Genomic DNA, 12,709 nt, shown 5'->3' with positions numbered 1-12,709 from the left:
GGTGGAGGAGAGTGTTAGGGGTGCGCTACACAGCGAGAGCCGATTCACAAGGGGCGTACAAAGGGAACCGGCGAGTATGAGCGAGGGAGAGACAGTGGTACCTGATACAAATGTATAAGACCAGGAAGAAACGAGGTAGAAAGAGTGAGTGAGTGAGTAGACTTATGCAAAGCTGCCCGCAAAATGCCTGACATAACTTTTATCCTAATCCCTGGCCGTAGCCCGAAGGCCTCGAAACCCGACCGAACGAAACCACTTTTACCATCTCATTCCCCTTCTACATTTAGCCCCCACCCCCCCTCCCACTAGTACCTCAGTGGGGGCTAGTCCCCGGGCTATAGTGCACTAGTGTTCGTTTTATATTTTTCGCAGCAGCCATCCAGGCTGAAATATTCAATGCGGTTTGCCCTCTCGCGGGTAATTATTCGTCCCGCGGGATGTAAGGCATGTGGTGGGGAGGAGGGCCAGCAGGAAAATGTGATGAAACGACAATGAGTATTAAAAGGACGCCCAGGGGGTGAGGAGGCAAATGAAGTGATGAGTATAGGTCTCGTAATTGTTCGGCTACAGGGGAAGTGGAGATTGAAATTTCAGGGAGAATTCGCCTCTATATTTTTTTTGAGTAGAAAAAAATTATTGATGAAGAAAATTAATTGTGTCATTGATTTTCATTGGAATAATATGAGGGTAAATGCGGGAGAATGCGCAGAGGGAGTTCTCAAAATTGATTGAAATTTTCGTACAACTGTAAGATGATAGAAATTTCCAAGAAGTCTCACGACAATTTTTTCATCCTGATTAATTTTAAAAGCCATAATGACATTAAAATTGCGCGAGACACCGCCCAGGCGTAGACAACGTTGACATTTTTCCTCCCCCGAAATAAAAGAGAAAATGAAGGGCTAACGACCGTGCGACACCGCAGTCACCATCGACTTGATGGCAGGAGGAAGGGTTGGAAGGCCTGGCTCGTACTACTAAATATTTCAGAGACTGCGGGCCTTCGATCCCCGTTGGGAAACCTGCCGAGACACACATGAGCCAACAGATTAGTACCACTTGCTACCATACCTTGCCAGCATCGCTATGCGAAACACGCTTACCGATATAGTACAAATGGTGTTACCAACAAAACTTTCCCACCTTGCGCTGCATTTTATTGTGGGTAGGAAAATTGTTTTCCTATTTATAGATTTTTCGGGTGTATGCAAGACCGCTCTCTGAATAATAAACATCAATCACTGATGTAGTTTCTGATAAAGGAAAATTGAATGAATTATTTTCTTCAAGGACAGATCATCTGTGACTCTTATACTACTAGAATGTATTGACCCCCCTCGGGTCTCGGTAATCAATGCAAAATGAGACGGCAAACCCTCAATCGGAGGAAACATTCTCCGAACTTACCAAAGCCAACAAGACATGATCAATGCAAACTTCGATAGCCATAGTCACGAGTACCAGAATGGTCTCGTGTCAATAGCAGTTCTAACAATGCAAAATGAGACAATGAGTGAATACAAGTTCCCACTGATATTAATGCGTTATCGTCAAAGGGCCATTTGACATCCGTAAGGGCAAACGAAACAACGGCTGTAACTCTCCTGAAAGCTTTTGGCTGGCACACGCCGTGAGGTTAATTATTTCCCGCGAATGGGTCAGTCGAAATATACCGGGGGGGCTTATCGGTTGGTTAAGCGAAGGGACCGCAACTCTGCGGTTTCTCTTTAGGGATTGGTCTGATGAGTGTATCATAGCCAGTACCATAGCTGTAATTTTCATGGGAACGATTCTGGCAAAATCATAACTATAAATTTATTTATATTTTTTATTTATAATAGAACTATTATATTTCTCGAGTACTTCAATATTAACTACTCTAATACAATTTGTTTCTTGAAATTTTCCTCCTCATTTTCAAATTTGAAACACCATTTTTCAAGTGTTGAAAACACTTGAAGTAATCCCTCATAATCCGATAATTAAAATATCTGTACAGCAATCATTTGTAATTTGTACTTCACAACTGAAGTAATGGTGCATAGTCTAAACAATCTGAAAACGTTGGTAGTCTACCGAAGTGATTCTGGTAAGCAGCCAAAGTGAGAGTGTAATAGACCCTCTCCATGGAGAGTGAGAGAGTCTGGAGTAGGTATAACGGGCTAACGGCAGAGACTCAACAGAGTACTCCAATGTGAAGGGAACACTGGAGAGGGAGTTTGCCAACAGGAAATGGTGGAAAGGGAGCGAAAACATTTGGATGGCAACGGGGCTAATGCGGGATTACGTGGGGTAACTACTGCTGTTCCACTACTTCGGAATTCAACAATTTTTACCCCCATTCTACCTTCAACTGGTTTTGTTTCGTTTATGTTTTTCAACCGATGCAATCAATACGTTCGGATTCTGGGCTGGCCACTGGTATGTGTATTTTGATTTAACAATGGAAATGGGAGGATTGTTCCGAGGATTATTGAAAATTCAAAAATTAAGATCAATTGATTAATTTCGCAAAGTAATTTTTTTTGTGGTCGGTACTGGATGAAATTGAGAGAGTTTAAAGTGTTCATGAAGGCATTCCGGATATTTTAAGTATTTTATTGGAGAAAATATTGGAATTTTTTACAACCATTTATTTAATAAAAGGTTTCGGGTATTTTGGTGTTATAAAATTAATTGAATTCTCATGTATTCGATGGAATTGCCATTTTTAAATCCACGTGATAGTGAAAATTAGTGAATCTAAAAGGTTAATCATTCTAAATTTGAATTGGAATATATAATTCCCTATTCATTTAATTTTACATTTCATTAAGATCTCGAACATTGATAAGTCCGCTGCAATTATGATTCAATTTTTAACAACTTCTAAAGTTGATCTCGTAGATCCAATCCCACAAATTAAAATACTAGTTCTGAAATGTGTAAAAATTACATCAATTTTTTTCATCCAATCATCTCAAGTGAATAAAGACATGAAATCAAATTTCCCGCAACCAAATTAATCACGAATCCGTAGGCGAGAAAATATGAGCGACTAACGCTTACCAACGATGCAATAATCATTTTCGATTACACGAATTTTCCCCCATCTATAAAATTTTATTGCATATCGACCATAAATTATAGTCATGATGCTGAATCAACTGGGCATTGTGGCATTGAATAATTATGCCCTGACGCTTCATTTCAATTTCCCTCCATTCCGGATATATTTTCCACCGGGGAAAATACATCCCATGAATGTTAAATCACCTCCGATTTACCGAGTATCACGGAAATGCATTTTCCAATGTTAAAAAAAAAATAAAAACTCAACCAGCGAAATCAAGGGGAAGTAAAAAATTGGTTCATCTAAGAGTGAATGAAAACTCTTAGCTCAGCGGAAAATCATCTCCACAAGTAACTGCTGATCTGATGTTTAAACTCTCGATAAAAAAAGGGGGGAAATTCAGAGTTGAATTCGCGATGAAGATCTTTTACCCCGCAGAGTTTACTCTGAAAATTTCTCCCTCAATTACCATTAATTGTCAGTGCTATTCCGACGACGAGAAGGGTTTCGTTATGAAGTGTCTCCATTATAGACCCCTTGATTTTTAATTTTTTCTTAATCCGACCCCGCGCGGACGTGCCACCTACAAATGACTGACCATCACACGACCTTCGATTCAGAACCACCTCCCACCTGATGTGGACAACATCAGCACAATTTTACAAAATAATATTGCAAAAATACCCGGAAAATCTTTCTTCAAATATCCTCAACCGCGAAGGGCGGGAAGAATAATTCAGAAACCGAAAAAACACCCCCACGAACATATTAAACACAACCCTCGTATTCTTGTACCTCGTATTCATGCGGTCAGTTGTTCCATTCACTGGACAGTAGCTCGGCTATAAGATAAATTGTCCTGCCAATAGTTCGACCAGTGCTTGGATTAGTCTACATTCGCACCTACACCAGACGCAAGAGAATTGGCCTTACCCAATGGCAGTGACTCTGGTCAACGTCGGAAAGGACGTGGGTCATAAATTTCCATGGATACTCGTTATATATTCAAGCCCACGATCAAGCCACCAACCTATCCTCCCTCTCTCCATCCACGATCCTCTTTTACTTCTTTACTTTCGACCTCGTAACCGGACGCGACCCCACACCAAATCCGGTAACGAATCCCGTAGAATTACTCTGACCCACTTTACCATTCTCAGTGTCTACTATTCTTTTGTTGAGATATGTATGTGCACTCACCTCTTCTTAGAATGTACGGTGAAGTGGAAAATGTCGGTGGAATTGAGACGGTATTATCGATTGATGAGGAAAGGTTTTTAGTCTATCCGGAGAACAGATATCCCGACGGATATGTCATTCGATAAAAAGGAATGGATTTCGAGGTTTCGTTGAGATGCGGAATGGCTGATAGGGAGATTTGTTTTGAAACGGAGAGGCCATTGATATTGCAAGCAACTTCAGAATGGAGAATGGCTCCTAGATGATCGGGAATATGTTCCGCTGAGACAGTGCTATTGATTGGAATGTCAAGATTTCATGAGGACATCTCAGTGTTACTTTTCAATTTATCTGATGTAATTGAATGGTATGTCGATGGTGAACTCTTCGAATTTTCAATTTGTACGATGATTTAATGAGCAATTTGCTTCATTTTGGACGGACCGGAGACGAGATAAGGGTCTGATATTTGAGTAAAAGACTCAGCTCACGAGGAATATCATTCCTCCTGAATTCGAAGTAGGGGAGATGTTGAATTTTGTGGAATTAAATGGAAGGGCGCGTATCAATGTTCGAGGCAATTTTATATTACTCTTCGAAGATCCAGAATGTTATTTTTAAATGTCCCCTGCATCAATTATAATATCAACGGTTGATGGCGATAGTTTCTTTGCTTCATCAGTTGTAATTGAATCAGATGTCGATGGTAAGCTCTTTGAATTTGACATTTGGGGGATGATTTAATGAGCAACTGGAGGAGTTCGTTTCTTTTTGGTCGGATGGGAACTAGATGAGGATCTCATATTTATGTGAAAGGATCGAGTAGTCATAATGAACATCATTCTTCATTTATTTTACAAAGAGAACATTTCATATTTCGCCGAATGCAGTAGTGGATACTAATGTTATACCCTCGCTAAGTCTGTTCTGATTAATTTACGGGAAATAATTTCTAGATCATGTGAAATGTGATTTATAGCTATTACTGTCGATGGGGAATTGAAAGGCAGATGGTAATGTCTCAGTGCCATTTTTAGATTCATCTGATATAACTGGGTTCGTTATGGCAGGTGAGCCCATCTAATCTTGAATTTGTAGAGGGATATGATGAGCAATTGGAGTGATCAGCTTGTCTTTTGCTAACCAATCGTGACGATTATCACTATTCATAGATTCAGAGCTAAGACCATCTCGAATTTGGCTAAATCAAGTGCTGGATATCGCTGCAATAGTATGACTTGAATTCACTTCTTTTTTGGACAAGTAAAGATTAGAAGCTTCATTCCTACTCAAGTAAAACTCAATATTCGTTTTAAATGTCACTTTACGGAAAAGCAGCTCTAGAGTTGGATATTTATAGTGCCATTACTACTATCAGAGTCGCAAATGTCACAGAAAGAGCGTCGCAGAGTATTTCCACCAGATGGTATTACGTATATGACATTTGGGGACATCTTTAGCTCATTGTCATTTCTCATTCGACAATATATTTCATTTGGTTCTTGGGGAGACCAATGCGCAAGTAACAGTCAATCTATTCCTCCTTGATTCCCATCATATTGTCCTCTAATCGTACGTGCCAGGAGGTGATAGAGGTCTTTCGTGGGAGATAAAGGCACGTGCAATTTTCGGAGCATCGTTTCTCCAGCTGTGAGACACGTAACTCGTTGTTCAATAAGATAACAGAACCGTCACGTTGGAGAGGGAGGAAAAACAAAAGCCGTATTCACTTTTTGGAAGGAACGACAGTGTTATTATGTCTTGTCTACTTTCATCTTCAAGTTTCAGGAAAAATAACGAGGGAAATTTCAAGATTTTCTGGGGGTTTTTACTCTGGGTCTATATATTGAACCCTTCTGGGATTATATTGAAGTCTTATGTGATTAAAATTATAATCATGGAGAGCATAGAGCGAGTAAAAATTGTTTTAATAGAAAAAATTTTATTTCCCAAACAAATCAATTTCTGAGGTCAAATGAAAAATTAAAAAGCCTCGTTTCACCGGATAATCCTCTAATATTTGTTGTGAACCGACATTAAAAATTCTGACTCTCCCCATAGAACATTGATATTCAATCCTCATTACTGTATTCAATAAGAGAAATACCGACTGTAATGACTGTTCGTTAACTGATAATGATGCCTCTACCCGGCCGATTAAATATCGAGTTTGTGTAATAAACGAAAATGCTCCCCATCGATAAATTACAACCAAATACAAGTTCATTCGCATATCCAATTATTCGATCACCAACTTCATATCATTTTTCGGGAATTAAAATAAACACCGGAGCTTAGTGGAGTATGATATCGTAAAAGAGAGTGTCGAAGGGAAAATTCGGATAACTGAGAGAGTGGGAAAATTGTTTGACGAGGGTTACAATCTCATTCCGAGTCATCTCGTATCCTCTGTGATTCGGGGTTGGACAAATGTGCGAGGTCGTTTGCGAAAGAGTGAACTGAAAGGGGTGGTGGTGGTGGGGGGTAGGAAGGGCTGTGCCTAGGCAGTCTAGGTACAACCCTTTTGCTACCTCACTGGGGCGAAGTGTTTGCCTCGGGCGAGGGCCGCGAAAGCTCGTCTCGAAGTTGGTATAAACGGATTATTCGTCTGCCCGACGAGGCACGAGGTGGAGTGCCAGGGCAACCGATGTACAATGCACGTAGTATTTCGGTTGGCTAACGCGCCATGGAGTGACGGTAATGTGATTCCACAGTGAGTTGTGGTCTGGGGTGGTACGCCCTGTCCGCCAACTCGAATAGTGGCTCGCGGCCTCCACCGTGTCCATCTCCTTAGACATTGTCGTCTCCAGAGAATTCCCAAATTTATTCGAGAACGGATAGACAACAAACTGGTGGCTTAAGGAGGGAGGGAGGGAGGGAGAGAGAGAGAGAGAAACAAAATGGTATTGGATGGAATAATGTCTGACAATGGGGGGTGAATTGGATGAGGTTGCTGGAGAAATTGTTCTCGCTCGGTTGGGGGGATAAGTAAAGGAACTACACGAAGAATAATGTTCAATAAAAATTATGGAACTCGGAGTTCGTTGGGTGATTACTGAATCGATGAGAATAATTTGAATGAGGGGATTGTCATTTTTTACGGGGGATGCAAAGCAGAACGTAATGGCTGAGTTTTAAACTTTTTAAAAATTATTTCTTGAAATTTGTTACTAACATTTCTCGACTAATCTCACCAGCCTCCACTCACCGCTGCTCTCTTCAATTACTCTAATTATTAATTAATGATCTTCAAATGAGATATTGACTCATTCAGAAGTAAGTCTCAAGGACAAACAAAAGTAGAATATACGCTTGTGAATTGAAACCGCGTTTCACGGAATTGTGGTAAAATGCATCTGGCAGGGGAATTCAAACATTGACATAAACATTGATGCAGTTCCGCAATCTCTGGGCTGTATACTTCACGAAGGGAGAAGTCAGACCGAGGGATATGATGGAATAGAATGAGATGGGGATGGGGTGGGTTTCGGTGAAAAGGGGGGAGAGAGAGAGAGACCGCACTAGATAAGCATACATATGAGTATCATCGAACGTGGAGGGGGTGGGGCACGTTTTCAACGAACTACAAGTTGCACACACACGTGAATTCGTCGTCAGGGGTGAGAGGGAACGGGGGTGAAACACCTGTGGGCAAGCGGATAAACATGGTGCTTGAGAGTGGAAGGCTTGGTAAAGGAAGGTAAATTGATGGGGATGTGCGGTAAATGTGGGGGTAGGGGGATGAATGAAAAATAAATCTCTGTATTTATGTATTCGAATGTGAATTCGCAAATCTGAAGTTGAAGAGCTGAGAAGTATGCACTTGTGGAAATCTAGATGAAGTAGAGTTGATGTTGCAGCTGATCTGTTAATGAGGCATTTCAAATCAAGGATTGATGGCTTAATTCATAAATTAATTAAGACGATCCATTTTTTTTCTATGAACCAGAGTCATATTTATAAAAAATCAGACGTTCTAAATGATGTTTTGATAGTTTAGAACCTCTCTCGGATATCTACCCCCAATTTTCCACGTGGACAACACGTAAAACTCGGAACTTCACCTCCATAAATAACTCCAGTCCTCTATAAACTCCGTACGAAACTATTAATTAATGATAAATTACCACCCCTATAATTCGATTTCCTTATCTGTCTCTCATAATTCGTAAACGGCTATCGACATCGTGTGTCATGCGCTCTTGCTATTTCCCTCAGTATATAATGCATAGAGCAAGTGGTTTGAGCTTTATGCCCACCCCAAGTTGTGTAAAGTAATAAGTTAGGTTAGTGCAACGCACGGCACGTACTAGTTGTCCGGGATACCTCAGAGGATGAAGATAATACAGGGCAAATCACCAGAGTGAAGAATCCAGTGTTGAGGGAATCATGAGATGGAATGGAGTGGGGGAAGATGGTTATATCCTATCGAAGGATGTGAAGTCAACTCTGTTTCGGAAGCGAGAAACCAAGTTTAGTGCAGGGTTTGACTGAAATTCAAACTTTGTTTGTCACAGGCACTATCACCCCTGTTGTCTTTGTAGTTTATCCCATCTTCTGGTGCAACAAACACTCGCTTAGACGACGCATTCTCGTCGTTATCGTTACTTGCGTTTATTCTATTATCACTGATGCGAGTCGGGGTAGAAGGGCCTTCGTCTCTTGGATTTTCATGGACTCCTTCGAGCGGAATATGATGAAGTGGTGCAATGTTCGATGCTTTCTGGTGCGAGTCAATGACAATTCGACAGAACAGGATGAGACGTAAATTAATATTCAGAGGAATAGCTGTCTTATTAACTCGTTGACATCATTTTTTAAATGAATTAAATCATCCGCGGGGAATTCGGAGAAATTTTCTTGTCGAGTGTTGAAGTAGATTCGGTCGATCGATGGCGGCATCAAATTAAATTGGAATTTTCAGTGATCTTCTCGCGCTTGAACCGATGTCTGCTATAAAAAATATGTACGTTTTTTTAACAGAGTTGTTTCTAAGCCGAGATTATATGGACCACTTCCGGGAAAAAATCCCCCACCGAGCCCCGATAAACGTGAGCAACGAGGCGATGACCGAAGGTGTGGTGCATCGCGATATCCAGGGAATATTCTTGGGGAAACCATCAAAGAATTCATGGAGTGGGTTGAGAGAGCTATCAATACCCCCTTTTTTTCTCCTTTATGCTCTGCGAAAACTCGTAGCTGATACGACGTCTCAATCTCCACGAGCCATCCTCCCTATTTAGATTTTTTTTCTTCTCATGTTGCCAGCCCCGAACTAATATCCCGTGTACCCGAAGTTTTCCTAAATATCGTTGTGAAGGTGGATGAAAGTGGTTAACTGAAAACACGAGAAAGGTTAGAGCTTCACTCCTCCACTATCCAATTTGGGATCGATGATGGGGTAAAAGTTTTTACTTAACATTAAATAATTTATTATCTTAATATTTACAATTTACTAGTCTCGGAGTCAACTGTATCGAAGAATAATTTTTTATTTATTCTGTAGTGCCATTTGAATCGAGTACTAAATATTAAATGATGTCCTGAGCATTGAAATTGTCATTCAATGAGAAGAACATTTAATTTTGCTCATCATTGTTTTAATAATCATAATGGAACCTAAAGAAGTTGCGAAAAAAGCTGGAAACCTGGAGGGTTCCTTTCCCTCCAGGGACTCCATAATTTTCCTCCCTCACCCACCCTCCTATTTACGAAATGTCGGCGGAAAGTTGGCAGATATGAAAGAGTCCGGAGCAATTTGAGAATCGAATGAAGCAGATACAGCCAAGTTTTTTTCCATACCAATTCATTAAAAACTCCTCTCGCATATACAATGAAAATTGCCACAATGGCCGGTCGAGGACATCCTGGGGCGATTTAGAAGCGGCTTTTTGTTCGTCGTATACGTGAATTTTTTTATAACATTTTTTCACTATTCCCAAGTTCCACTGAGTAACTGGCAAATCTCAGTGATACAGACGCTCGTGTGGGTTTGTGATGTAGCTCGAGTTTTTGCGACTGACCTTCGTTGACTTTTTTCCTCACCCCCTCCTCTCCCCAGCTCATTACTCCATTGTTAATAGTTACATTTCTATGAGACTCGTCCCACCGGATTAATTAACTCAATCAACAGTGGAAAACACAAAATTCTGTTGTGATGGGGTAAAAAATTGTCATCTTTGGATTTTTTCGTGGACTTCGGACGGATATTTTGAAAACAGATATATTTTTACGCGCATCACAACAGAATTAATTAATGCTTCAGTTTTTTCTCTCTGGCCAGCGATGTGTGCAGTTGATATTCCTCAGAAGTTGTCGGATTCATGAAATAAAAGTGCGTTCTAGGTGATCGCCCAGGGTCAAGTGGCTTCCGGATGCGGCTGGTACGGACAGCTTATATGAAGTTTAAAGAATCCCTTTATCCTCTGAGTGTCCTTTTCCAGTGCTCCTGGAGCGCTTTATCTATAACCTCTCTCTTTCTCTGCCGTCACGCAGCTTTCGCCTCATTTTCCAAACGCCCTTGCACAAAGCAGAACCTTTCCTTTTGAATCTTCTAAAATACATTAGCGAGGAGCCCTTTCACGTTCGATGGTCAGTTTCAAATAGATAAAATTCTTCGGGGATGAGCTTGCGCGGCTTTAGACCTCCTATTACAGCGTCTTTGAACATATTACATTGTACGGATTTTTCTTCTTAGCATTTTCGAAGATAGCGGGGTAAGGGTTTTTGGAAGGGCGATGAAAATTTATGGATCTCAATCTTTGTGGAGATTTGGGAAAATTTGAGAGTTTTATGGCGATGGGATGACGAGGTTTTCGCTATTTATTTGAATTCTATTAATATTAACCAACTTAACTCATGAAAAATTTGTATAAAACGGTAGGATAATGTTTATCAAGAATTTCTCTCCGTCCACTGCTGCTCTATTTCCCAATTTTCGTTTAATATTTGCAGTTGAAATAATATTGTTTTCCCTTGGACGTTGACATAAGTGAAATCTGGGTGTGAAGAGACACGTCCCAAGTAAGCATCCCATTTCTATGAAGCCACCAGCCGGAAAACTTTATCTCGTCGGTGGTTTCGGTGCGTCATCCGGGTCCGGATCGACTCCTTCGGGAATAAGAAATGCGATACCACCTCGTGCCCCCCTTCACCCCCTTGTTCTCCGGAGATTCCAAAACTTTTACTCATGCATATTGCGAGAGATGAGTAATCCTCCGAGAAATGTTTAAAAAAAAATCTCCCCCTTTTCCTTAGTCCCTGGCCCCGGCTAAATTTGCCGTGTCAACAGAGTTTAAATTCTCCCGCAATTGTTGATTCAAAAAGTCACTCCCAACAATTCCAAACAATCGACATTTTAGTCACTGCTAATCCATCGCGTTGTCCTCCTTTCTCAACAAATCGCAATGTCTCGAGCCGGTGAGGGTTACGTGATCTCGTAAAAATGTTAATAGCTCCAGTAGAATATCGCCCGGAGAATGGCAACTCTTGTGTTTTTATATTTATTTGTTACTAGAGGAGTCGAGAAGAAGCACCAGTCGGTGTACGTGGTACCACGTGCCACGTATACTGTTCAACGAAACAAGGGAGACACTGAGACATACCTTGAACTATTCTCTTTTTCTCCTATCGCATCCGGATTTTCATCTCCTCTTTTATTTTTTCGTTATCTCCTTCACTTTTCTTCTTAACGTGCTGCAACACGTCTCATGTCCAACCAACTAGTACTCAGCTACCTGCAAACTCCAACTTTTCACCATCGAGATTCACTTTCTAACACTCTTTCACACGTCTCTCCTGATTTTTTTTATTTCACATCATTATGGGGACTACATTTGATAGTTTTTGCGAGAAATTCAGGGACGAGTACTGCAAAAAATTACAAATCTCTGATCCTAAAAGATTCTATAGTTATAAATTTCTCCCAAAACTTTTTTCAGATTTTTTTTTCCGATAAAATGAATTTGGAATAAGTTCCGAGATATTTTATAACAATTCACTGGTTTTCTTAAGTTTTCCTCACAACTGAATTAACAAATTTTATTACCGAAAATGATTGACTGTCGTGTCGACTGTAATATTTCATATCTAATGATTATAGATTAGTTTTGGCTGATGTCATGGCCAATTATTGCCATCCACCATTCGATAGTGATCTCTCACATCTGTCTCCCACGTGTCAAACAGCTAATTAGGTATCGCAGTACTGACAATCTATTCAAAAATTCAATATCCTCTGCAATACTCATAGAGAATAAACTAATCTTGCAAATAACCAGTAAAATTCAATGCCCATTTGCTACCATATAATTACTCTATACCTTTTATAACTACAATAATTCCGTTCTATGGAATATGAGTAGAAGACTCGCAATCGTTGAAAAAATAGCTAACCATACAATTATTTAATTACGTGAATAGTTAATTAGTTGACTAGCTAATTGGACATGTAAAGAAATTTTAACGGGACAAAGGGAG

The 12,709-nt window shown here is 40.3% G+C and overlaps 2 protein-coding genes across 10 annotated transcripts in view; one reads left to right on the top strand and one right to left on the bottom strand.

Moving 5' to 3' along the window:
• The window catches only part of LOC135168846 (zeta-sarcoglycan), a 165,996-nt gene that overhangs the window by 11,309 nt on the left and 141,978 nt on the right, over positions 1 to 12,709 (bottom strand). The window lies entirely within an intron of this gene.
• The window catches only part of LOC135168810 (GAS2-like protein pickled eggs), a 215,368-nt gene that overhangs the window by 74,201 nt on the left and 128,458 nt on the right, over positions 1 to 12,709 (top strand). The window lies entirely within an intron of this gene.

This window comes from Diachasmimorpha longicaudata, chromosome 13, assembly GCF_034640455.1.
Source record: "Diachasmimorpha longicaudata isolate KC_UGA_2023 chromosome 13, iyDiaLong2, whole genome shotgun sequence".
NCBI lineage: Eukaryota > Metazoa > Arthropoda > Insecta > Hymenoptera > Braconidae > Diachasmimorpha > Diachasmimorpha longicaudata.
Note: the sequence above shows the minus strand (reverse complement) of the source record. Positions and strands in the feature narration are given on the sequence as shown.